The sequence below is a fragment of the Microcebus murinus genome, chromosome X, assembly GCF_040939455.1.
Source record: "Microcebus murinus isolate Inina chromosome X, M.murinus_Inina_mat1.0, whole genome shotgun sequence".
NCBI lineage: Eukaryota > Metazoa > Chordata > Mammalia > Primates > Cheirogaleidae > Microcebus > Microcebus murinus.
Window position 1 is genome coordinate 57840915 of NC_134136.1, and position 23785 is coordinate 57864699.

The window sequence follows — 23785 nt, forward strand, 5'->3', positions numbered from 1 at the left end:
GCTATAAATAAAAGTACTATTGTTTTCATCATGCTGGGTCCAAAACCCAGCATCCATGAATATTTGCAGAGGACTGCAAAACAGTCTTGCTCCTTTTACCCTAGGCTCAACCCCAACTATACCCCTTGCCAGCCAGAAGAAGCCAGAGTGGTCAGCTGTCTGCCCTTTCCCTTCTCATTTGCCCACACCTCAAAGAAGGAGGAATGAAGTTGGGTAAAAGCCCAGGGGCGAATTGAAATGGCCTTTTTCAATAAAGGGGTACAAGGCAAGAACTGGGTAAGGTCCTAAAAATTTTGTGAAGGCACAGGCCTAGCTAAATATAATGACAATAATTAATCACCATCCCCTTATTTGTCTCTCTGTATTTGCTAGTCTGGAGTCACATAGCTGGTGGTCATAAAGATTCTTAACTCTCCCTATAGATAACATCACCTTTTCAGAACCTAAGGTAGTTTTGGAGATATATTCCAGGTCCCACATTGCAGTGGATTGACCGATCCACCCAAACCAGAAACCCATCCCAAGAAACTGACTTAACTGGAATTGTGACCCCAACCCACGAACAAATTCAACACAAGATTTTGCCCTGATTGCCTCATCCTTTGCCAGCCAAACTTCCTTTAAAAACCTTGTCTCCCATATTCTTGGGAAGGCAGATCTGAGGAATCCCTTCCATCTCAATGCTTAGGGCTCTACAGAATTAAACCCTTTCTCTGCTGTGTAACACCTGATGTTTCAGTGTATTGCCTTTCTCTTGGGCAGTGGGCAATGAACCTGGTTGGGCAGTAACAATTCCTCTGCCCTTCTGATTACTGGCCTGGCCTTGGGCATGGATGCTTATTTTAATTTCCAAAAAGAGTAGGGGCAGGTTAAAGAGACAGTTGGTAAAACATTTTGCTCCCTTCACCTCTGTTACAGTCATGGGAAATTTAATTTCTGAAAGAACAAGATTCCTGATGAGGGTGGGTGGTTTTAGTCCTCAATTTGGTTTCAAATGGAAAACAAAAGCAAAAGTACAGCAGTTTGGGCAGGTTGCCCCAAACTGGGCAAAATGCAAGGCTGCCATGTTTCCAGGCTCCTTTGTCTCGGTGGCGTTTTTTCAGACTGGAAAGGCGGGAGAAGGCGTCAGCATATGGTTTTTTGACATATCTTGAGCACTACTGCCACCATGAGGAAACAGTTTGAAAGCATCCTACGCCATTATCACTTCCCTTGACTGTGGGGAGGTGGAAGAGGATTGGGTTTCTAGCTGGGCTTCCTTGCCTTCTCGAAGGCGTTAGGAGAGACACCTGATGTTGGTGGTATCTTGGCATGGAACCTGGAGAGTGAGGGGTGTGCAGTGAACCAGCAGCTGCCAGGAGGTACTCCTACAGGAAGTCATGGGGCGGGGCCTTGGTTCCTCCCCATGTGGGCATAACTGGAGGAACCCGCTCAGGGAAAATGCAGGCTTTTATGGTCATTTGTCTCCTGTCCCTATTCCTTGGAGCAAGAGTTAGCAGGCTTTCATGTGATGTTATTTCGCTAGGGGGCTTTCGGTCCCTTGTATCAGTGTCCAAGTATGATGACAGGGAAGTTCAGAGCATTTGGCATTAGAACCTTCACTCTCCAGGTTCTACACCAAGATACCACCAATGTCCAAATCTCTCTTAAGGCATTAGAGTAGAAGGCCAGGGGCCCAGCTGCGAGCCCAAGCTTCTCCCACCTCTCCACAGAGGAGACCTTGCTCAAGATGGCTGTAATGGCGTAGGGTGTTTTCAAACTATTTCCTCAAGATGGCAGTAGTGTTCTGTCTTGGAGTCTGCTTCTCCCGCCTTTCCTTTCTGAAAAAACACCACCCAGAGACAAAGGCGCCAGGAAACATGGCTGACAAGCAGTTTGTTCAGTTTGGGGTGACCAGCTCACACTGTTGAACTTTTGTTTTTCATCCGATACCAAACTGAACTAAACCAAACTAAAACCACCCACTCTCATCAGCAATCTTGTTCTTTCAGAAATTAAATTTCCCCCTGACCTTGTCCATGAGGGTATGATTTACTTAGAATTACATGTCTTGTCTACTGTCATACCACCCTAAACATGGCCTATCTTGTCTGACCTCGGGAGAATTACATGTCTAGCACTTTCCGATGGCATCAAATCATCTCTGGATTAAGGCAGAAAAAAGAGGAATTGCTTGAAGCTTAGAGATCTCTAGGAAACAATTCACAAATCCCAATGGTCTGTGACCTAGCTCCCCTCTTAGACAACCAGGGAGTCTTCCTAGTCTTCTGTGTCTAATTGTAAGCAACCAATTTAGCATGAGCCATAAGAGAAGGTACCAGATAGCTGTCATTACCGCTTGCCATATATGCTCCACATGGCATGATAGTCATAGTTATCTATGTATCAATTCCTATCAGAGGTTACTCATGGTCTCATCATTTAACATCTGAACACAGCATTTTCCCATGCTATTAAATACTCTTCACCTACTTCCTATGTCTTTATGGTGTGTGTGTATTATTTTATCTTTTAGATATAAGGCTTCAAGTATTATTTCTCTAGTAAATTAAAGAATAGTGCTTACCAAGGATTCAGAAAAATCTATGTGCTGATCAAGAAGAAAAGTACTATCATACAACCTGTCAAAACAACTGATAAACATGGATTATTTCCATGTGTATCTTTATATATATATATATATATATATATATATATATATATATACATTCTTAGTTTCACTCAAAAATACATCTATATTAACATTAGAGTAATGTTTACATTGTGGTTTGGACCAGACCAGGTATGTATTTTAATAAAGCTTTGAGGAACCTAAACTCATATGAATGTCATCAACACTAGGCCTTGTTTGTCAACAGCAGGCTTTAATTATAAATAAAGATGAAACTTGAAAATATACCCTGAAAAACATCACCTTAGGAAAATAGACGTGGTTAGTTGTTTTGTTTGAATTTTTACAGATACATTACAATGTTCATATTGGCTCTCTAGAATACATATATGTTTGGCATAAGGTTATCACATGTTAGAATTAGAATAAAACACACTTTGTCATTTCTCTTACCTGGTGTTACCAAAGTTATATGAGTTGATCCTCAAGTTTCAATAGTTTGCTTTTCTCCCTAAATCAGAGGCAGACAATGGCTGCTGATAAGACAAAGAGAATGGAATTCTGACTTTGCAAGGGCTGAAAAGACTACCTAGTGTAGCTGAATGATACGCATCCAACCAAAACCCAAATAATCATTGCCCCTCCACACTATCCCCCATTACAAAGGAAACCAATCACTATCACTGGGACTCAGCTAGGTATGATTTTCCTTGCCAGGTTTTCATCCACTGGCCAGGCACATGGCCTCCATTGACGATAGAAATGGATCAAGAGATGAATACAACATTCTTTAGCCTAAAGCAATTTTAGGCCTAGGACTACTAACATTTGTAGCTTCATATAGGGAACACTGTCGCATATATAAGGATGTATTTCCAAGAAGATAGTCAGGGCAAACTATTTCTCTATAGGGGATAGCCCAGCAGATACTTAAGTCTACTTTAGGTGAAATACCGTGAGGGGGTTAGATGTCATTTCGTTTCTTCCCAGGACCTGGAGCCATTGAGAAATGCTTCCAAGAGTGTCTCCAAGACATTCCGCATGCCAATAGCATCTATGTTCACAAACCATCACTCAATTCAACCATGCCAGGCTTGAGGAATAGCTAGACACAGTCAAGGATGTCATAAAAGCCAATTCCTCCCCTGGAATGCTTGTCTGAATGATCAGAAGTCAGGAGAGATCACACCTGAACAAGATCTTGAAGCACTGGAAGGTGGCAGAATGCCAAGACAACATTTCTTCCTTTATTTAAGAAATCAGATAATGTGGTCAGGTATGGTGGCTCCTGCCTATAATCCTAGCACTCTGGGAGCCTGAGGCTCAGTAGTTCAAGGCCAGCCTTAGCAAGAACAAGACCTCGTCTCTACTATAAAAAAAAAGAAAAACTAGCTGGGCATCATGGCACATGCCTATAGTCTGAGCTACTCAGAAGGTTGAGGCAGAAGGATCACTGGAGCCCAGGAGTTTGAGGTTTCAGTGAGCTATGATGACACCACTGCATTCTACCCAGGGCAATGGAACAAGACTCTGACTCAATAAATAAATAAAAGAATTCAGATGCTGTGATAATAGACAGTGAAGAAGAATGTCATTAAGATCAAGTCGCCCATAAAATTTTAGCCATCCTTATGGATTCTGCAATTATGAATCATGGAGTATCTGGAGGTCTCCACACTAAAAGGGTAGATTATCTTATTATTAGGCATTGTAGCCTTAGCCAAAACCCTAGGGAAATAAAGGAATGGAATGCAAGCTCCAGATCTAACACTTGTAGACTGTTGTGAAATGTTCATCAGGAACTAGCTCTGAAGCTGGCACAGAGAACACTAGCTATATCAGGTAAATAATGGTTTCCTGGGGCCTAAAAAATGCCATCTTTCTTAGGGGATGGCCGACAGAAAATAGCCACCTATCTGCCTTCCATGAGAGAACCGAGATGATATCAGAGTCCTGTCATGACAAGAGACTTTATCTTTAACCTGTAAAGTCACAGAAGCTGCTAGCATTTGGACTCAGGAATTGCCTGGGCCTTCCATTACATTATTGGCTTTCATCCAGTTGAGCAAATCTGCTCTCCTAGATGTTCGGGCTCACATTGGCATGTCAGGGTATCCCTACTTCTGCACAGGTTCTTCTTGCTCTAGACAATGATGTTCTGGAATTTTGGTGTATCTATAAATAACACTGCCTACAGATAGGTGGTACCTAGAGTTGGACTGTCCATTGCGCTCTGACACTACTGCTATAAACGCCTTGGCCACACAACAGAAGGACCGTGAGACTGCCTTAAAACTCCAAAGTGCATGTTCATAAGATTAATGCTTCCAGGGTCCGCCTTTGGCTATAAGGGGCTTCCTCTAGTCCTAATTACACTGTGAGAAAACTAACACTCTGCCATTCTACTTCCTGTGCTGGGACTTTCTGGAAGCTGCTGACTCAGTCCTGGTCCCTCACTCACCAGATACTACCCCAAGACTGCATTTGTCCATTTCTCCTGCCAGGCTTCAAAGAAAAGTTTTAGAAAGCCAAACGTGGTATGAGGGCCTGTTCAGCTTCCCACAGACCCTTCCTTCTTCACCTGGTAAGGCTTACGTGGAGGAAAATGCTCTTGGCTTGGGACTTCATGAAACTATTTCCTCACGATGGCAGTATTGCTCAACTAGCTTTGCTCTAGGCGCCCTTCTCCCGCCCATCCAGTTTGAAAAAACGCCATGAAGAGACAAAAGCACCAGAAACTATGGCTACCTTGCATTTTGCTCAATTTGTAGAAACTTACTCTTCTTAGGATTTTGCTTTTGGTTTCTATTTGATATCAAACTGAAATCTACGCCACGCACCCTCATCAGGCATCTTCTCTTTTCCAGAACTCAATTTCCGCACAGCCAAGTCTTCCCATTTTTGTTCTTCATTCAGTCAGCATCGTATCTCCAGTGTTTTATCATGATAGCAAATTGTCTTGTGGTATTGGTACAAAACTCAAGGATTCATGCCTAAGATGGAAAAGAAAATGTTTACACCTAAGGGTTTGGAGAAGAACAAATCCAGGCACCAAACCACATGGTTCTTGTCCTGACTCAAATCCCAAGTTCCCTAGGACTCCTACTCCATATTCTGACCTAGGCACTAGGCCTTGTGTGTTGAATGGGAGGAAGGCATTTGGTGGAGCTCTAAGATAAGAGTTCAGATAGCTCTCCTGCCTGAATGTTATACAGTGCTCTACTTAAAGTGACACAAGTACTGGAATGACTATAAATTCTAGTCAGATGGATCACAGGATTTTGTCACAGGATTTTGTCTCACAGTTTCATCATTTAGCATTAGAACACGAGCATTTTCCCATGTATTAATAATTAAATAGCCTACAACTGCATCATATGATATTACTATGTGTGCGTGTTACTATTTTTCAGTTCAGGATCAGTGTTATATTTTCTCATTAATGACTAAGACATTAAGCTTGCAAAGGATTCAGAAAATAACCATGTGCTGATCAAAAGAAAAGTAATAGCATAAAACTTTGGACTAAACAATAACCTTTTCCATATTTACTCCCATTTAATACATAGACACAAAGTTCTATATACAATCAAATACCACAAAAAAAGTTACATTTAAATTGGATCTAGTTATATATCTTGTTTTAAAATCAAACTTTTCACATCTGATTCCTGGGAAGGTTTTGACTCTGTCATAAAAAAAATGCAAAATCTGGATTTTGGAAAATAAAATATTTACAAACAGCTTCTGGATTACTCTAGCCATTTAAAAAATTACATTCTCATTTCTTACTCTTTATACAATATATTTACTTATACATACATATACACAAATATATATACATATTAAATAAATAGATATTAAATATATTTATACCTCAGAAAATTTGATCATACTCTTTTATCCTAAAATTTTATCTTTGAAAACTACAAAGAAAGAAAAAAATTCAATGATAGTTGAAATAGGCATCACTCATATTCAGTTAGCTAGGTGTGTATCCTAAGAAAACTTTAAGATGGATGTATTCACACAATCCACATGGAACTATAATATTTCATTAAAGTCTCTGTTTATATAAAGATATGAATATAGTGATCAAAAATGTCATATACAAACACATATTATGATCATGCTTAAAAATATGACTTTTAGAAATTTATATATACATATAGATAATTATAAATAATATGCATATCTATGGATATAAACACACACACATTTCACTTTAAATATAATTGGATTTATACTGTTTGTAATTTTGTACAAAATCTTCGGCATCATCTGATATACTACTTGCATATATACCTATCAATATATACTTTTGAGTGCTTGAAGTTTGTTGTATGTTGCTCTAGAAGACCTTTATGAAATTATAAAGCAGAAAATATATGGTAAGTTTGACATAGTGAGAAGAAATAATCACCTTTAAAATTTCTATACTATGTATTAACATCTGCTCCCTATGCACATATAATATACACTTTTATAAAATAATGTTCAAATTCCCCTATACCATAATTGTTAAAACAAGTTTTCCTTGGTTATAATTTGCATGCTTTTCATATTTGAAAAAATTAACTACATATAATTAATTAGCTTTGGAAATGATGTTTAAAAATATTGCCACTTTTTAAAACAGATAAAATTCATGTAACATAAAATTAACCATTTTAATGTGTGAAATTCAGTAGCATTTACTGCATTCGCAATGCTGTGCAAGCATTACCTCTAGCAAATTCCAAACCATTTTAATTACCAAGAAAAGAAACTCTGGACCCATTAAGTAGTAATTCTCCATCTCTCCTCTGCTCAGCCCCCAGCAACCATTAATCTGCTTTCTGACACTATGGACTTACCTGTACTAGATATTATACATATATATATATGGAATAATCACAATATGTGACCTCTTCTGTCTTGCTTCTTTTACTTAGCATGTTTTCAAAGTTCATCCATGCTAGAAGATATATCAAAATTCATTTCTTTTTATAGCTAAGTAATATTTGCTGTCTATTTACATTCAATGTTGTTATTTATAGGTAAGGACTTACTACTGCCATTTTGTTACTTGTTTCAGGTTGTTTTATAACTCAACTCTTCCTTTCTTTCCTCTTGTATTCCTTTGTGGTTAAGTTATTTTCTCTGGTAATATGTTTTAATTCCTTGCCCTTTTATTTTTGGTGTATCTATTATAGGTTTTTGCTTTGCGGTTGCCAAGAGGCTTACAGAAAACATTTTATAGTTATAACAAGTTATTTCAAACAAATGACAATTAAACACTGATCACAAAGAAATGCAACAAAGAAAAAACTAAAAAACTTCACATTGTAACTGGACTCCCCCATTTTGACATTTTGTTCTATCAGCTTACATCTTTTTATATTGTGTATCTGTTAACAAATTGTTGTAGTTGTTATTTTTCATAGATTTGTATTTTAGTCTTCATACTATAGATGAGTTGTTTATACACCACAATTGCAGTATTAAGAGTATTCAGAATTTATCTGTGTGTACTTACTTTTTAAAATTTTTTTAGAGTCAAGGTCTTACTATCTTGCCCAAGCTGAATTTTAACTTCTGGACTGCCGGGCTCAAGTGATCCTCAGGTCAAAGCTTCTTGAGTAGCTAGCACTACAGGTACATGCCATTGCACCCAGCTTTGTCTGTGTACTTACTTTTACCAGTGAGTTCTATGCCTTCAGATGTTTTCTTATCACATGCCAGCATACTTTTCTTCAAGACTGGAAAACTCCCTTTTGCACTTGTTGTAAGACAGGTCTTGTGGTGATGAATTCCCTCAGATTTTGTTTGTCTGGAAAGACTGCATATTTGAAAGATAGCTTTGTGCAGTATTTTCAGTTGCGGGTATTTTTCCTTGACCACTTTGGATATGTCATCCCACTCCTTCTGGGCCTGTATGGTTCCCATTGCTAAGTCTGTTACTAGACTAATCAGAGCTCCTTTATATGTTGATTCTTTTCCCTTACTGCTTTTTAGATCTTCTCTTTGTCCTTAATCTTTGAGAGTTTATTACATGCCTTCAGGTAGCCTTCTTTGGGTTGAATCTGTGTGGGTCATCTTTGATATTCCTGTACCTGGATATGAATATCTTTCTGTAGGCTTGGAAAAATTTATATTATTTCTTTGAATAAGTTTTCTACCTCTGGCTCATTCTCAACTTCTTCTTGAAAACTAATAGCTCTTAGGTTTTCTCTTTTCAGACTATCCTGTAAATCTCATAGGCATTCTTTGTTTCTTTTCATTTCTCTCTGTTTCTTCTCCTCTGTGTATTTTCATATGGCCTGTGTTCAAGTTAATTGAATCTTTCTTCTGCTTGATCAATTCTGCTATGGAGCCTCATTGATGCATTTTTTTGGTTCAGCCAATGTTTCTCAGTTCTAGGATTTGTTTGAATTTTTATCACCACCTCGGGCTAAATTTTCTATTTTTTATACAGACAAGGTCTTGCTCTTGCTCAGGCTGGTCTCAAACTCCTGGCCTCAAGTGATTCTCCCACCTCAGCCTCCCAAAGTGCTAGGATTACAAGTATGAGCCACCACACCTGGCCTTTAGTTATTTTTCTACCCTGCAGTACTTGTTGGATTCATTTATTAGCTCTAATATTTTTGGGTTTTTTTATTTTTGCATTTTTAATGGATTTTCTTTACATAAGATCATGATTATCTGTGAAGAGAAATAAACTCATTTTTTTCTAATTGAGATGCCTTTTATATATTTTTCTTGACTTATTACCCTGACTATAGCTTCCAGTTTTATGTTCAATAGAAGTAACGAAAGTGAGTATTTTTGTCTTATTCATGATCTTAGGGGCAAAGCTTTCAGTCTTTCACCCTTGACCATAATATTAGCTCTTTCTTATTGTTGTTTGTTTATAAATGCCCCATATCAGGTTGAGGAAATTTCCTTCTAATCATAGTTTATTGAATGTTTTTAGTTGCTTTTCTGGAGGAATGAGTGCTAGAGTTCCCTACTTCACCACTTTCATTGATGTCACTTTTGCCTCTAGAAACATTTTTGCATTTCTAAAAATAGTCACACTTCTTTAAAATGTACCTGCCAAAACAGTCATACATGGAAAAGTGAAGTGAGATCACGGGTGATGCCATCTCTTACACAAACTTTTAAAATGTAGATTGGTTTTCAATCCTTGTCACTGTTTTTGATCCCCATCTTTTTATGTGTAACTACTCCACTAGAAAAAGACTTAACTCTTCTTTGCTTGGCTGGGTTGTTCCACTTCTCTTCAGAACTTCCCAGTCACCAGACAATTGGGTGGACCTGAGACTTTCAGCAAATACACCTGCTACTGCTATATCCCACCTGGAACTGGCCTGTCCTTGGTGTTCTCACAGTGTTGAATAAGGGACCCATGCCTTTGTCAACCAAATGAATGACTAAGGCAAACTGCATTTCACCCCTGCAGGCAGTGGTGCTGGCCAGCATGGTTCGCAGGCCAGGGAACTTCCCCCTGCAGCAGGCATCACTTCCAGCTTCCTTTTCACTGCAGGCCCCAGGCATGAGCTGTGAGGGCAGCACTTGTATGCTGAACTCCTCAGAACCATGGTGTTCCTTTCCCTTGCACCTGTTAACATCTTCAAGGCTGGAGCTGATGAAAAGAGAAAACAGACAATAAAAGTAGTATGTCTTCTTTTATTGGTGCCACCGCCATTGGAGACTTGGCAAAGAACATGTTGGGACCTCAAAAAGGAGGAATTTCCCAGTTCGTGTAGGTATCTACAGGCAGTTAAATCCTTGGCTTGGCTCAAGAGACCTTTTTTTTAAGCTCTAAAATATTTTATTTGTATTGTTTCATCTTAGAAAGTCATTCCAAGATTATTCATTTCCATTTCCATTCACTGATTCTTTCATTGAATATATTTTTTTAATTCAACATATTATGGGGGTACAAATTTTAAGGTTTCAAACAATACCCTTTCCCCCCCCTCCTCCCACAAATCTGAGTTTCCAGTGTGACTGTGGGGGCGCCTCGATGGCCCTTCGGCGGCGTCTCAGTGGCACAACAAGAAAGGTATTTCCCCCCCCCTTCGTGTGAAGTAGGGTGAGGCAATTAGCGAACAGCACACATCTGTTTATACTCATACCTCCAGTTATCTCTTGGGTTGTGAAAAAAGGCAAAAGGGAGGTGGGATGCACAGGGATCGCGCAGAATTCAAAGAAAATTAATCACTTCAAAGGTCAGCTCATGGCCAGCGCATAATTAGTTTGTGCCTTGCTAGGGCCCTTTGGGGGGGAGGATAAAAGGCACCCCACAATTCAGGTCGGGGTCCTTGCCTGTAAGAGCGGCCACTGCGCTGGCACTCTAGGGCTCGGACCCTGGCTAGCCAGAAAATAAAACTCCTCTTGAGTGATTGCATCCTTGGTGTCTTTGTTCGTCTGCCTGGCGGGGTGCAGGAAGCCAGTCCCTAACAGTGACCATCCCCCAAACGGTACACATCTCACTCATTATGTAATTAAACTGAAATTCCTTTTTTAAAAAAGGGGGGTTCTAGCAAAGCAAATTTTTAAAAATAAGGCCTACATGGCCAATGATTATTCTTACTGCACTTTATGGAAGTAATCAGACCAAGTTTGAGACTAAAATTTATTTTGCAAATAAATTAGTCTATTATTTGTGTCTAATAAAAATGAAAAACTAGAGAAAGAAAATTATGTTTCAAATATATATAGTAAATTCATTATTGCATTCTACCCTTGTCCATCATTTTTGAGTTTTATTTACCTACAATTTTTTGACATTAGACCTTGACTTAATTTTTTCTCCATTAAGAGACATGATCTCCTAAAAATGACCTTCATTGCAAAGACGTGAGAGTCGATGAAAAACAAATGCAACATACGTAACCTAAACATTTGTACCCTCATAATATGCTGAAGTAAAACAGAAAAAAAAATGCAACCATGAGCTCAGGCATTCTACAATGCTTTCTCTGAAAAGATTTTGAAGAATGGGAGAAATATAAAAAGAAAATCACAGCTTCAGGCACCTGTGAAGAGATGGCCCCACAGATCATTCATTACGGAAATTTCTTGCTAACTTCCCATAAGGAGGGACATGCAAATTGTACATATGTCTACCACCTAAAACTAAAGCCTGATTCAACACTAACAATGAATTACAGGTTTATTATACAAGTAACAGAATTAGAGACAAGACAGAATCAGGCATTCTTCCACCTACCCATGGACATCTACATAATTGATGCTTCCTTCACTCCCTTATTTTATGTAAAATGTAGATTTCTTGGCCCTCACAAGAATGTAGCCACTACTTCATCAGACACCACCACCCCTCCTGCCCCACCCCTGCCTTTTTCCTTCTCTATGCCTTTACAATGCTGAAGGTTCCAACTTCACCTTTGGAAAAAAAAACCCACAGCTTGTCTGCAGTTCATGTTTTATCCCCTGGAACATGCTCAAAATCATGGCTTACTAAACCTCCATTGATTGAGATTTTTGTCTGACTCATTCATTTGAGTTGACAAGACAAAACTCTGAGTAACGTGATAGGAATTGATACAAATGTGACTATGAGTGTCATGCCACATAGAGCATATATGGCATGCAGTAATGACAGCTATCTGGTCCCTTCTCTTATGGCTCATGCCAAATTTTTGCCTTTAATTCAACAAAGAAGGCTAGAACATGGAGGACTCCCTGAGTGTCTAGGAGAGAAGCCAGGTAAGACCAGGATTTGTGAATTGTTTCCCAGAGAAGATCTCCTCCTAGCTTCAAGCAATTTCCTCCTAATTTAAGCTTCATAAACCCAATTTATCTCTGAAAAAGATAATTTGATGCCATGGGAAAGTACTGGCTCCATAACTTTGAGTGAAGTAAATCATACCCACATAGACAAGGTCTGGTCTAAACATAATTTCTGAAAGAACAAGATTCCTGATGAGGGTGGGTGGTTTTAGGCCTCAGTTTGGTTTCAGATGGACAACAAAAGCAAAAGTGCAGCGATCTGAGCAGGTTGCAATATACTGACAAAACTCAAGGCAGCCATGTTTCCTGGCACTTTTGTCTCTGGGTGGCGTTTTTTTAGACAGAAAGGGCGGGAGAGGAGGGCGCCAACACATGACTTCTTAATATTTCTGGAACACTACTGCCATCGTGAGGAAATAGTTTGAAAATAGCCTATGCCATTAAAGTCCTTCCCATGAGGCCTAGCTGTTGGGGAAGGTCTGGCCTGAGAGTAGGTCACAATGGACCCACGGCCCTATAGCAAGGTGATGCCGCGTGAAAGCCTGCTAACTTCTGCTCCAAGGAGTAGGAACAGTAGCCAAATGCCCACAAGAGTCTACATTTGTTTTGGGTGGGTTCTTCCAGTTCCACCTGCACTGGCAGGAAACAAGGCCCCGCCCCATGACTTCCTGAAGTGGTACCTCCTGGCAGCTGCAGGTTCACTCCAGGACCACCACTATCCAGGTTCTACACAAAGATATCGCCAATGTCCAGGTCTCTCTTAAGGCAGTGGTCCCCACCCTTTTTGGCACCACGGACCAATTTCATGAACACAATTTTTCCACAGAGGTAGGAGAGGTAGGGCGGTTGGGCGGAGCTCAGGCGGTCATGTGCAGCCTGGTTCCCAACAGGCCATGGACAGGTTCAAGCTGCAGCCCAAGGGTTGGGGACCTCAGTATGAAGGCCCTAGAAAAGAGGCCCAGCGTGGAGCCCAAGCCTCCCACCTACTCTCAGGCCGGACCTTCCCCAGCAGCTAGGCCTTACGGGAAGGACTCTGTAATGGCGTAGGCTATTTTCAAACTATTTCCTCACGATGGCAGTAGTGCTCCAAATATATCAATAAACTCTCCTGGCGCTCTCCTCTCCCGCCCTTCCTGTCCGAAAAAACGCCACCCAAAGACAAAAGCGCCAGGAAACATGGCTGCCTCCAATTCTGCCAGTATATGGCAACCTGCTCAGATTGCTGCACTTTTGCTTTTGTTTTCCATCTGAAACCAAACTGAGCCTAAAACCACCCACCCTCATGAGGAATCTTGTTCTTTCAGAAATTAAATTTCCTCCTGATCTTGTCTATGTGGGTCCCCTTATTGTCACTCAACATTTTATGGCATCCAATTGTCTCAGGCATTAAATGAGCTGGATCCAGGCAGAAAAGGGAGAAGGAATTGCCTGAAGCCTGGAGATTGTCTTGAGCTACCAATTCACAAATCAAAGTGGTCTCTGACCTAGTTCCCCTCCCAGACAACCGGAGTCTTCCCCATTCTTTAGCTTTATGTGTTGAATTGTTAGCAACTGGTAGGAGTCCTAAGAGAAGACACAATCACTATATGCCATACATTGCTCCACAGGGCATGATACCTATACTTACATTTATATAAACTCCCATTAAAGGTTACTCAGGTTTGTCCCACTGTTCCAACCTTTACCACTGGAAGGTAGCATACTCCTACTTCAGTGTGTGTGTGTATGTGTATGTGTATGTGTGCGCGCACGCTTGTTACCTTTCAACTCTTAGATAACAGACTTATGGTAACCATCTCATTAAGAATGGTGTTTGCAAGCCAGGTGTGGTGGCATGTAGTCCCAGCTGGTCAAGAGGCTGAGGCAGGAGGATAACTTGCAGGAGGATAACTGGAGCCCAGTAGTTCAAGAACAGCCTTAGCAACATAGCAAGACCACATCTCTAAAAAAAATAATAACAAAAATAAGTTTTAATTAAAAAATAAAAAGAATGATGTTGGCCAAGTATTTAGAAAATAACCATGTTCTGATCAAGAAGAGAAGCACTATTATAAAACCTGTTAAGAATGATAACCTTTTGGATTATATACTTGCATTCTTTTCAATATATAAATAAATACTTCTATATTTAGGTTCACATAAAAAATAAACCTAGGCCGGGCGCTGTGACTCACGCCTGTAATCCTAGCTCTTGGGAGGCCGAGGCGGGCGGATTGCTCAAGGTCAGGAGTTCAAAACCAGCCTGAGCAAGAGCGAGACCCCGTCTCTACTATAAATAGAAAGAAATTAATTGGCCAACTGATATATATATATATAAATTAGCCGGGCATGGTGGCGCATGCCTGTAGTCCCAGCTACTCGGGAGGCTGAGGCAGAAGGATCACTGGAGCCCAGGAGTTTGAGGTTGCTGTGAGCTAGGCTGACGCCACGGCACTCACTCTAGCCTGGACAACAAAGCGAGACTCTGTCTCAAAATAAATAAATAAATAAATAAATAAATAAACCTGCATTAAAACTAGATTGATACGTAGATTTGTGGTTTAGATCACATCAGGTGTGAACAAAGTTTTGAAGGAGATGCATTCCCCTGCTTTAATGCATGTATATATAAAGTCTCATTAACATCTTAGTTTACATATATATGTACATACATACATATATAGACAGAGTATGATAACGTTAAAAATCACCATGCTTAAAATATAATTACTAAATATGCATGCACACAGAGGTAGATACATATTAATGTGTATATTTATCTTAAACATACACACTGAAGGCAGTTTTAACAAAATCTTCATTATTATTACCTTACACAGTTTCCATGTTCTCATATATGTATATTTATATTCTACTACATGCAGTGCCTTATCATTTAAGAGATTTTACAAAAGTAATTAACACTAATGGCAAAGTGTCCAAATCCTGATAAAATCTAAATCCATAAATGAGTGGTTTCTCAATCTCAACTAGACATTTCTTTTAACATGTGTTTATCATGCATTCACATTTTTCCTTACTCATATAATAAGAACTTCCCTTTTTTAAAGTTACCATTTCTTTGTATGTCCAGTGTTCAAATATGTTTTCTGCATTTATTCTAGCTTGAACATTTGCAAACTTGTTAAATATACTTAAATATTTTTCTTAACTATTTTTGGGATACCAATTTTCTTTTAATGCCCTCTTCTTTTTTGGCATTTCTCCAAACTAGACCTACTTCTGTTATATATTTCCAAGTATATTAGCCCTGCATAAAGAAAGGCAGCTAGGTTAATGCCACTACCAGGAAACAAATAATTTCAAAATGTGACTCTATCATCAATATTCCTATTTTCTGTGTTCAATTAGAAATATAGATTACTTAGTTCCATAAGGTCAATAAAGATTTTGCAACAACAATTTTTTCTGCACATACTTATTCTAGATTGCTTCTCAAATAATGAATATCAGTTTTTTGAAAAATCTCTTAGAATATTCAAATCTATGAAGGACAAATGTAAACACTTCATTGCAAATGCCATTTTTCTGAGGCAAACACCATTAGCAGCTTGATGGCTACATGCATTCAAATATTATAAATTAGATCTATGATTATTCATGAGAACTGATACCATTTAACTAAACAGATATAGGCTCATCACTACACTTCCCTATTTGCTCAACAAGGGGTTCAATACACACACACATGCAATAACATTCTTTTCTACAATTTCATCCTGATCACATTATAGTAAAATTTCATGCCAATGAATATTTCACACAACATTGGGTAATGGGAAATTTCCAATGGCATGGGGTAACTGACATACTTTTATACTTTATTGCTAAATCTTACATTTCTTTAGACCCTCCTCTATTCAAAAATAACAGCAAATCAATTAGTGCTCAAATCCTAAGGATAATATAAGCATCTGGCACATAAATGAAAAATTGAGCAATTATAAAGAAGTGAATGAGGCATATTCTCTATCACAGAAGCTCAACAGAAACTCAATTATTTTTATCAACTGCATTCTGCTCTTTCTTCTATTTATATTTGTAGGGGGTGGAGGGAATGTGTATGTGCATGAACTTTTTTTGTTATAAATTTCAACTGACATTATTTATGTGGAATTTCCTTGTGATTTGAGATTTTTCCTTATATAATTTTTCTCAGGTCATACATAAAAAGGCTACTTAAAATGTCACTAAATATATTTCAGATGATTAGATTTTATATTAAATAAGAATTTGTTAGAACATTTTTATTTCCTTGACTAGTAAGAACATTTTAATCATCCCAGTATGTAAATGGTGCCACGTAGTTTTTTGAGAAAAATATAATATTAATATTACACTGAATGTTATCAATACCAAAACTTACTTACCTACATTTCAAGCTTTCATTATAAATAAAGGTAAAACTTGAAAGTACACTGCCAAAAATATTTCTTTAGAAAAGTAGACACTGTGAGTTATTTTGTTTGGATTTTTACAGATTCATCAAAGTTGCACATTGGCTTTCTAGAATATATACGTTTATGTGTTTGGTTCAAGGCTATCACATACATTAGAAGTAGAGTGTCTGTGAAAATAATTTTTATCTTAAAGTGTATTTTGTCTAATATTAGTACAGTCACTCCAATTCTCTTTTGGTTACTGTTTGCATGGAATATCTTTTTTCATCCTTTTACTATTAACCCATTTGTGAATTGGATCTAAACTAAGTCTCTTTTAGACAGCACACGGTTGGATCATGTTTTTATAAATCCATTCTGCCAATGTCAGCCTTTAAATTGGAGAGTTTAATCCATTCAAAGTAATTACTGCTAAGGAAGGACTTCTGCCATTTTGTTACATTTTCTGTATTTTTTTCTCAATTCATCAATTACTACCTCCTTTTGTGATTAATTAATCTTATCTAGTATACGATTTTTATTCCCTTCCTATTTCTTTTTCTGTATATACTAATTTTGTTCATTTCATGGTTATCTTGGGGAATATAATTAATATCTAAATTTTATAGGAATCAAATTGATTAAATAAAAAATTAGTTTACATAGTATATAAAGCCTGCTCCTTTATAGCTTTAAGCCATTTTATGTTTTTTTTACAAACGACATCATTAAGCATTGTGTGCCTATTAAGATAGACTTACAATTTATTGTTTTAGGTACATGCTTTTAAAATCACATGGGGGGAAAAGGGAGTGAAAAACCAAAAATACAATACTTTTGGCTTTATATATATATCTATGTAGCTACCTTTTTCCTTGTTCTTTATTTTTTCATATCTAGGATCTTTTCATTTCACCCTGAAGGACTCCCTGCATATCTGTCATGGGATGTCTACTATTAACAAACTCCTTAAGTTTTTATCTTAGAACGTTTTCTTCTTAATTTCTGAAAGTTAATCTTGCTGGATATGGAATTACTGGCATTTTTTTCCTTTTATAAACTTTAAATATGTTATCCCACTGCCTTTTGGCTTCTCTGGTTTCATAAGAAAAATTGGCTGCTAATCTTACTAAGAATTCCTTGTATATGACAAGATTCTTCTCTCTTGATGCTTTTGAAACACTTCCTTTGTCTATAAACAGCATGATTAGAATGTGATTCATTGTGGATTTGTGTTTATCTTATATGGAGTTTGTTGAGCTTCTTGCACTTGTACATTCATGTCTTTCAGTTGACCTAACTTCATGTTTGCTGATTCTTTCTCCTGAGTGTTCAAATCTGCTATTGGTAACTTCTAGTGAATTTTTCATTTCAGTTACTGAATTTTTCAGTTCCAAAAATTCTACTTGTTTTTTTTTTAATAATTTCTATCTCTTTATTAATATTTTCTATATGGTGAGACAAAGTTCTCCTAGTTTCCTTTACTTCTTTGTATTTGGCTTACTTTAGCACTTTGAGCATATTTAAGAGAGTTGATTTAAAGTCTTTCCTAGTAACACAATGCCTGGGTTCCTTCCTGTACAGTTTATAAATTTATTTTTTCACTGTGAATGGGCCATACCTTCTTGTTTATTTACATGTCTTATTTTTTGTTGTCTCACTAGACATTTTGAATATTATAATGTACCAACTCTGGAAATCAGATTCCTAAACTTCCCCCCCCCCTACACACACACACAGAGGTTTAGTTGATAGTTCTTATTGTGGGTTGTTATCAGTGTTTGCTTTTTTAGTGACTTTTTTCAATTACTTTTGTAAAGTCTGTATTTTTGTCATGTGCCTACTGAAGTCTATGTTCTGTTAGCTTAGTGGTCACCTAGTGCTCTGACAGTTTCTTTAAACACCTGGAGCCCAGGGAAAAAAAGAAAAGTATTCTCTCAGTCTTTGCTGGCTTTGTATTAGGGCACTCTTTCAACACTATCCAGGCTTTTTACAACTCTATATTAACTTTTACTTCCAGCTTGCAGGGTAGTGAGATATGAGAGGTTAAGTTCTTCTCAGGCATTTCCTGCGTAATTGTCCAGCCCTGCACTTATCTGTGGCTTCCTTGTTTCTCCAGTAAATGCAGGAATTTTTAAAAGTCCCCTATTCCCCCACACATTTCCTTTCATAACTTCCTCCTTCCATTGCTTTTCCATCTGTCTCTTGCTTATCCTGACTGTTGTACCTTGCCCTAGGCTGCTCTGGCCACTATATGTACCCATGCACTAGGAGGGTAGAAGCTATACTCAAGGCAGCCAGCCACTTCTTTCTTTATGAAGCCTTCCCTGGTTTTTTTTTTTTTTTCTTTTTTTTTTTTTTTGAGACAGAGTCTCGCTTGTTGCCCAGGCTAGAGTGAGTGCCATGGCGTCAGCCTAGCTCACAGCAACCTCAAACTCCTGGGCTCAAGCAATCCTGCTGCCTCAGCCTCCCGAGTAGCTGGGACTACAGACATGCGCCACCATGCCCGGCTAATTTTATATATATATATTAGTTGGCCAATTAATTTCTTTCTATTTATAGTAGAGACGGGGTCTCGCTCTTGCTCAGGCTGGTTTCAAACTCTTGACCTCGAGCAATCCGCCCGCCTCAGCCTCCCAGAGTGCTAGGATTACAGGCGTGAGCCACTGCGCCCGGCTTCTTCCCTGGTTTTTGAAGGTTTTTGACAAGATCTGTTCTGTAACAGTGAATTATGACACTTTTTGCCAGCTCATTGCTGGCTTGTTGCTTTTGTGGAGTGATGAGCCACCAGAGTTCTTGATTTCATGATCTTCAGTGACATCACTTTTGCCGCCTGTTTTTTACACTTCTAGAAATAATGATGCTTCTTTGCAATGTACCTGCTACAACAGCTATGTATGAAGACATGAAGTGATTCACCAGTAATCTCACCTCTGGTAGGCAAGGACTTTAAAATATATATTCATTTTCAATTCTGCTCATCATTTTTGTTGAAATAAATGACAAATATTACTTACTTAACAGCTTTGTCATATTTAAACTAGTAAAATAAATTGAAGTGTAATTAATTTTTTTGTTTAAGCTTGGCTATAATATTTTGACTACTTCTCCATATTTTTTCACACTTGCTCCCTTAGAAGTTTCAATACTTCTTGGTTTGGCTAGGTGATACACTTCTCTTCAGGGTCTCCTGGTGCCAGACAATGAACCCCTAGACATATGAGTGTATCTGAGACCTTCAGCAAGCATACCTATTCCTGTAATATGCCACCTGGAACTGACCTATTCTCTGTATTCTGACACTACTGCCATAGGAACCCATGCCCCCATAGCACAGGGACACCATGTGAAAGCATGCTAACTCTTGCTCCAAGGGACAGGAAAAAAAAAAGAAAGGCCCAAAGAGTCTGCATTTGTCTTTGAGTGGATTCCTCTAATCCTGCTCACACTGGGTAGAAACTGTGGCCCCTCAGGTGACTTTCTGTGCTAGGATCTCCTGGCAGCTGCTGGCTCAATATTGGCCCCTCACTCTCCAACTTCTATACCAAGATACCGCCACTTTTCCATGTCTTGTAAGACCTTAGAAGTGAAAGCAAGGAGGCCCAGCTGGGGACCAAGCCTGTTCCACCTCTCCGTAGGCCTGGCCTTTCTCAACTTTCTCACTTCACGGGACAGAAACTATAAAAATTTAGGGTGTTTTCAAACTATTTCCTCACCATGGCAGTAGTGCTACAAATATGCCAATGAGCCCTGTCCTAATGTCCTCTTCTCCCACCTATCCTGTCTGAAAAAACACCACCAATGACAATGGTGCCATGAAACATGGTTTCACTCCATCTTGCCCAATGTGAAGAAACTTGCTCACACTGTTACACTTTTGCTTTTGGTTCCCATTTGAAATCAGGCCTAAAGCACCCACTTTTATAAGGCAATCTTCTTTTTCACAAACTCAATTTTCACTTGACCTAGTCTTAGCCGTTCTGCTTTTGCTCAGTTTTACATCTCATGCATATTCCCCAAGTTATCAAGTTGCCTGCTTCTGAAGGGGAAAGGCCTAAAAGGACAAAGAAGATTCTAAAAAAAATCAAGGGCAAGATTATAGCATTTCTAGGCATCAGGTCACATGCTCCTTGACTTGACTTACTATTGTTAAAGATAAAATTATTCTGACACTTTTTTAAATGGTAAAGACTTTATTGGAGAGTATTGCAATAGAGGCATGGCAATAGGGAAGATATAGATCAGGCTCAACTGTAAACACAGCAAAGACAGTTGGGGATTTATATCCAAGGAGCAGAATGGGCGGGCTGGCGGGCGAGCTGGCAGGCGGGCTGGGGGTGGAGTGGGAGTCAGTGAATGGAAAATCATGAAGAGGAGTTATCAAGGGCAGGGGAATTCTTGCTAAATGAGTTAATAAGATTCTTACTACAACTGGACTAGGCAGGCAAAAGACAGGCCCCAAGGATGAGCCTAGTCAAAAAGAAGGATCACAAGAGCCTAATATTTGATCAAGAAGATAGTCTGTCACTCTTCAGGCCCTCAAGAAGTCTTTCTCCATTTACTGGGCTAGACTCTGTCAAATGGAAGGGACTTGTTTGCTTGGAGCCCTAAGAGGAAGGCTTAGATGTCTCTCATCCCTTAACACAATATAATGTCCCACTTTGAGTAATACATATATTCAAATACGTATAAATCTCAATCAGAAGTTACTCAGAGTTTATCTCATGATTTCATCTTTTAACATGGAAACATAAGCACTCTCATTTCATTAGTTTTATGTCTATTTTTAAGATTTTTATTTTTTTAATTTTTTTCACTTTGTGTTTCTTCTCATTTGTAAAGTAATAGTTGCTTACAGTTTCTTCAATAAATAGGAAATTATTCATTGAAATAAATAATAAATGTATTTAAATTCATAAAACAGACTGAAGTCTAATTCATTTTTTGTTTATGGTTGGCTGTGTAATATTTGGACCATCTCTTCTCCACATCCCGCCACTGAAAACAAAATATAAAGGATGAAATGTAAAATTCTCCTTAAAAGTACCAAATAATTCGCAAACGAGAAAGAAACCATCAGATTAAGAATCTATAGGGAGAGACAGTTAAGGGGAACACCAAAGTACCCAGTCCCTTTGGCCTCCAGGACATTTGGTCAGTTGAGCAGAATTTGCCTTCATTTTCAGGGACCTCACAGGGGGCAAAGAGTAGAAGGTAGAAAAAGGCCAAAGGAAACAATAACTATGAAATATATATATATATATATATATATATATATATATACATATATATAATTAAGTATTTTCCCCTAATGCAAGCACCTATCCCAGATGATTACAGGTTGCTATGAATTTTCAAGAAAAAGATGATTCTAATCTTATTTAAAATTTCTGAACAACTTTTATAACCTTGGTGCTTAAACCAAACATGGACTGTGACTGAAGAAAAAAGTACAGACCCACTTCATTTATGAATAGTAAAAATTTGAAGATACTAAAAAATTTAATCGATAGTTCTATAAAAGATCATAAACTATGATGAACTTGGATTTATCTCATGAATGCAAGGCAATTTAACATTGCAAGAGGAATAAATGTCATACACCAATTTTCTAAATAAAGGAGCGAAGTATAGGTCATCACGATTGACACAGAAATAAAAAAAAATATTTGGTAAACTCAACAGCATTCACGATACAAACTTTTAGGAAGCCATGAATAGAAAGGAATTTCCATGATCTAGTTTTTGTAACAATTAGTCATGCTCTGTGAAAAACTACTTTTCAATTCAGTGGCTTAAAAAACAAGCACATCGAAGATCTAAAAGTATGCTCTGGAGTTATTGTGGTCTTGCCTGGGTTGTCAAGCATCTTTCATCAGCATTGGGTTTTTCAAAACTTGTTGATTATCTGTATGTCTCCTTTTGAAAAATGTTTCCATTCTTGTTCTTTGCCCACTTTTTAATGTTTTTATTTTTGTGTGTGCGGAATTGTTTGGATTTCTCTTAGATTCTAGATATTAATCCTTTGTCACATGCATAGTTTGCAAATAATTTTTACCATTCTGTTAGCTGTCTATTCACTCTGTTGATTTTTTTTTTTTTGCCGTATAGAAGCTTTTTAGTTTAATTAAGTCCCATCTGTCAATTATTGTTCTTATTATGTTTACTTTTGAGGTTTTAGTCATAAATTCTTTGCCTAGGCCAACGTCCAAAAGAGTTTTTCATAGGTTTTCTTCTAGAATTTTTATACTTTCAGGTCTTACATTTGAATCTTTAATCCATTTTGTATTAATTTTTATATATGGTGAAAGATAGACAGGACTCTTAGATATATCATTAAGGCTATTAACTTTTTCCTCATTTTTTCCATTGCTTTCTATTTTCCTGTTTTAATGTAGTTCATGCATTAACTGTTCATTATAGCCCTTCACTTGATGTCAGTTCGTCTCCCTTTCACAACTTTTTCTAATGGTTCAGTGTTTTAGCTAAATAAAAGCTTTTGAGGGGCATTGAATTTTAATAATTTCATATGTTTTTTAATTCAAGTTGTTATTTTTCTCATCTAGCTACTGCATTTGCTGAGTCAGAGGTCTGCTTGGTTCTGAGGCTGCAAGGCCTCTATAATAAGGCTGCTAAGCCCCTTTAAGTGGGCTGCAATTTATTTTTTTAGAGTTACTGGATAGCAAGTATGTTGAACCCTATAAGTGGTGGAGTATAAAGTGTTCCCTACTCCTGTGAGCTACTGGAATACCAACAACAACAACTATAGCTAACAATTAATTGAGCACCTACCATGTACAATGGAAAATGTTAAGGATCTGGATAAGAATTCATATATTTATTCTTCACAACATCCATCTAAGGTCAATAGTATGATTCCAGCCATTTAATAAATGAGGAAAGGACTACAGAAAGTTTAAATACCTTGTCCGAGGTCACAGAACTAAGAATAGTTAGAAACAAAGTTTAAAATCAGACTAGTCAGGCTTCAGAGTTCACACTTAAGCACTAGGTTAGGCAAACTGTCAGCCTACTTCTGAGGCCCTTTGAG

General features: G+C 38.0%; 1 long non-coding RNA gene across 14 annotated transcripts in view; it reads right to left on the reverse strand.

The window, feature by feature from the left end:
- Positions 1-2726: 2726 nt before the first annotated feature.
- The window catches only part of LOC105871432 (uncharacterized), a 175555-nt gene continuing 154496 nt past the window's right edge, over positions 2727-23785 (reverse strand). For all 14 annotated transcript variants that reach the window (XR_012915978.1, XR_012915980.1, XR_012915982.1 and 11 more), the window contains one exon: positions 2727-14297. This is a non-coding gene — a long non-coding RNA (uncharacterized LOC105871432). The remainder of the gene's footprint in view (positions 14298-23785) is intronic.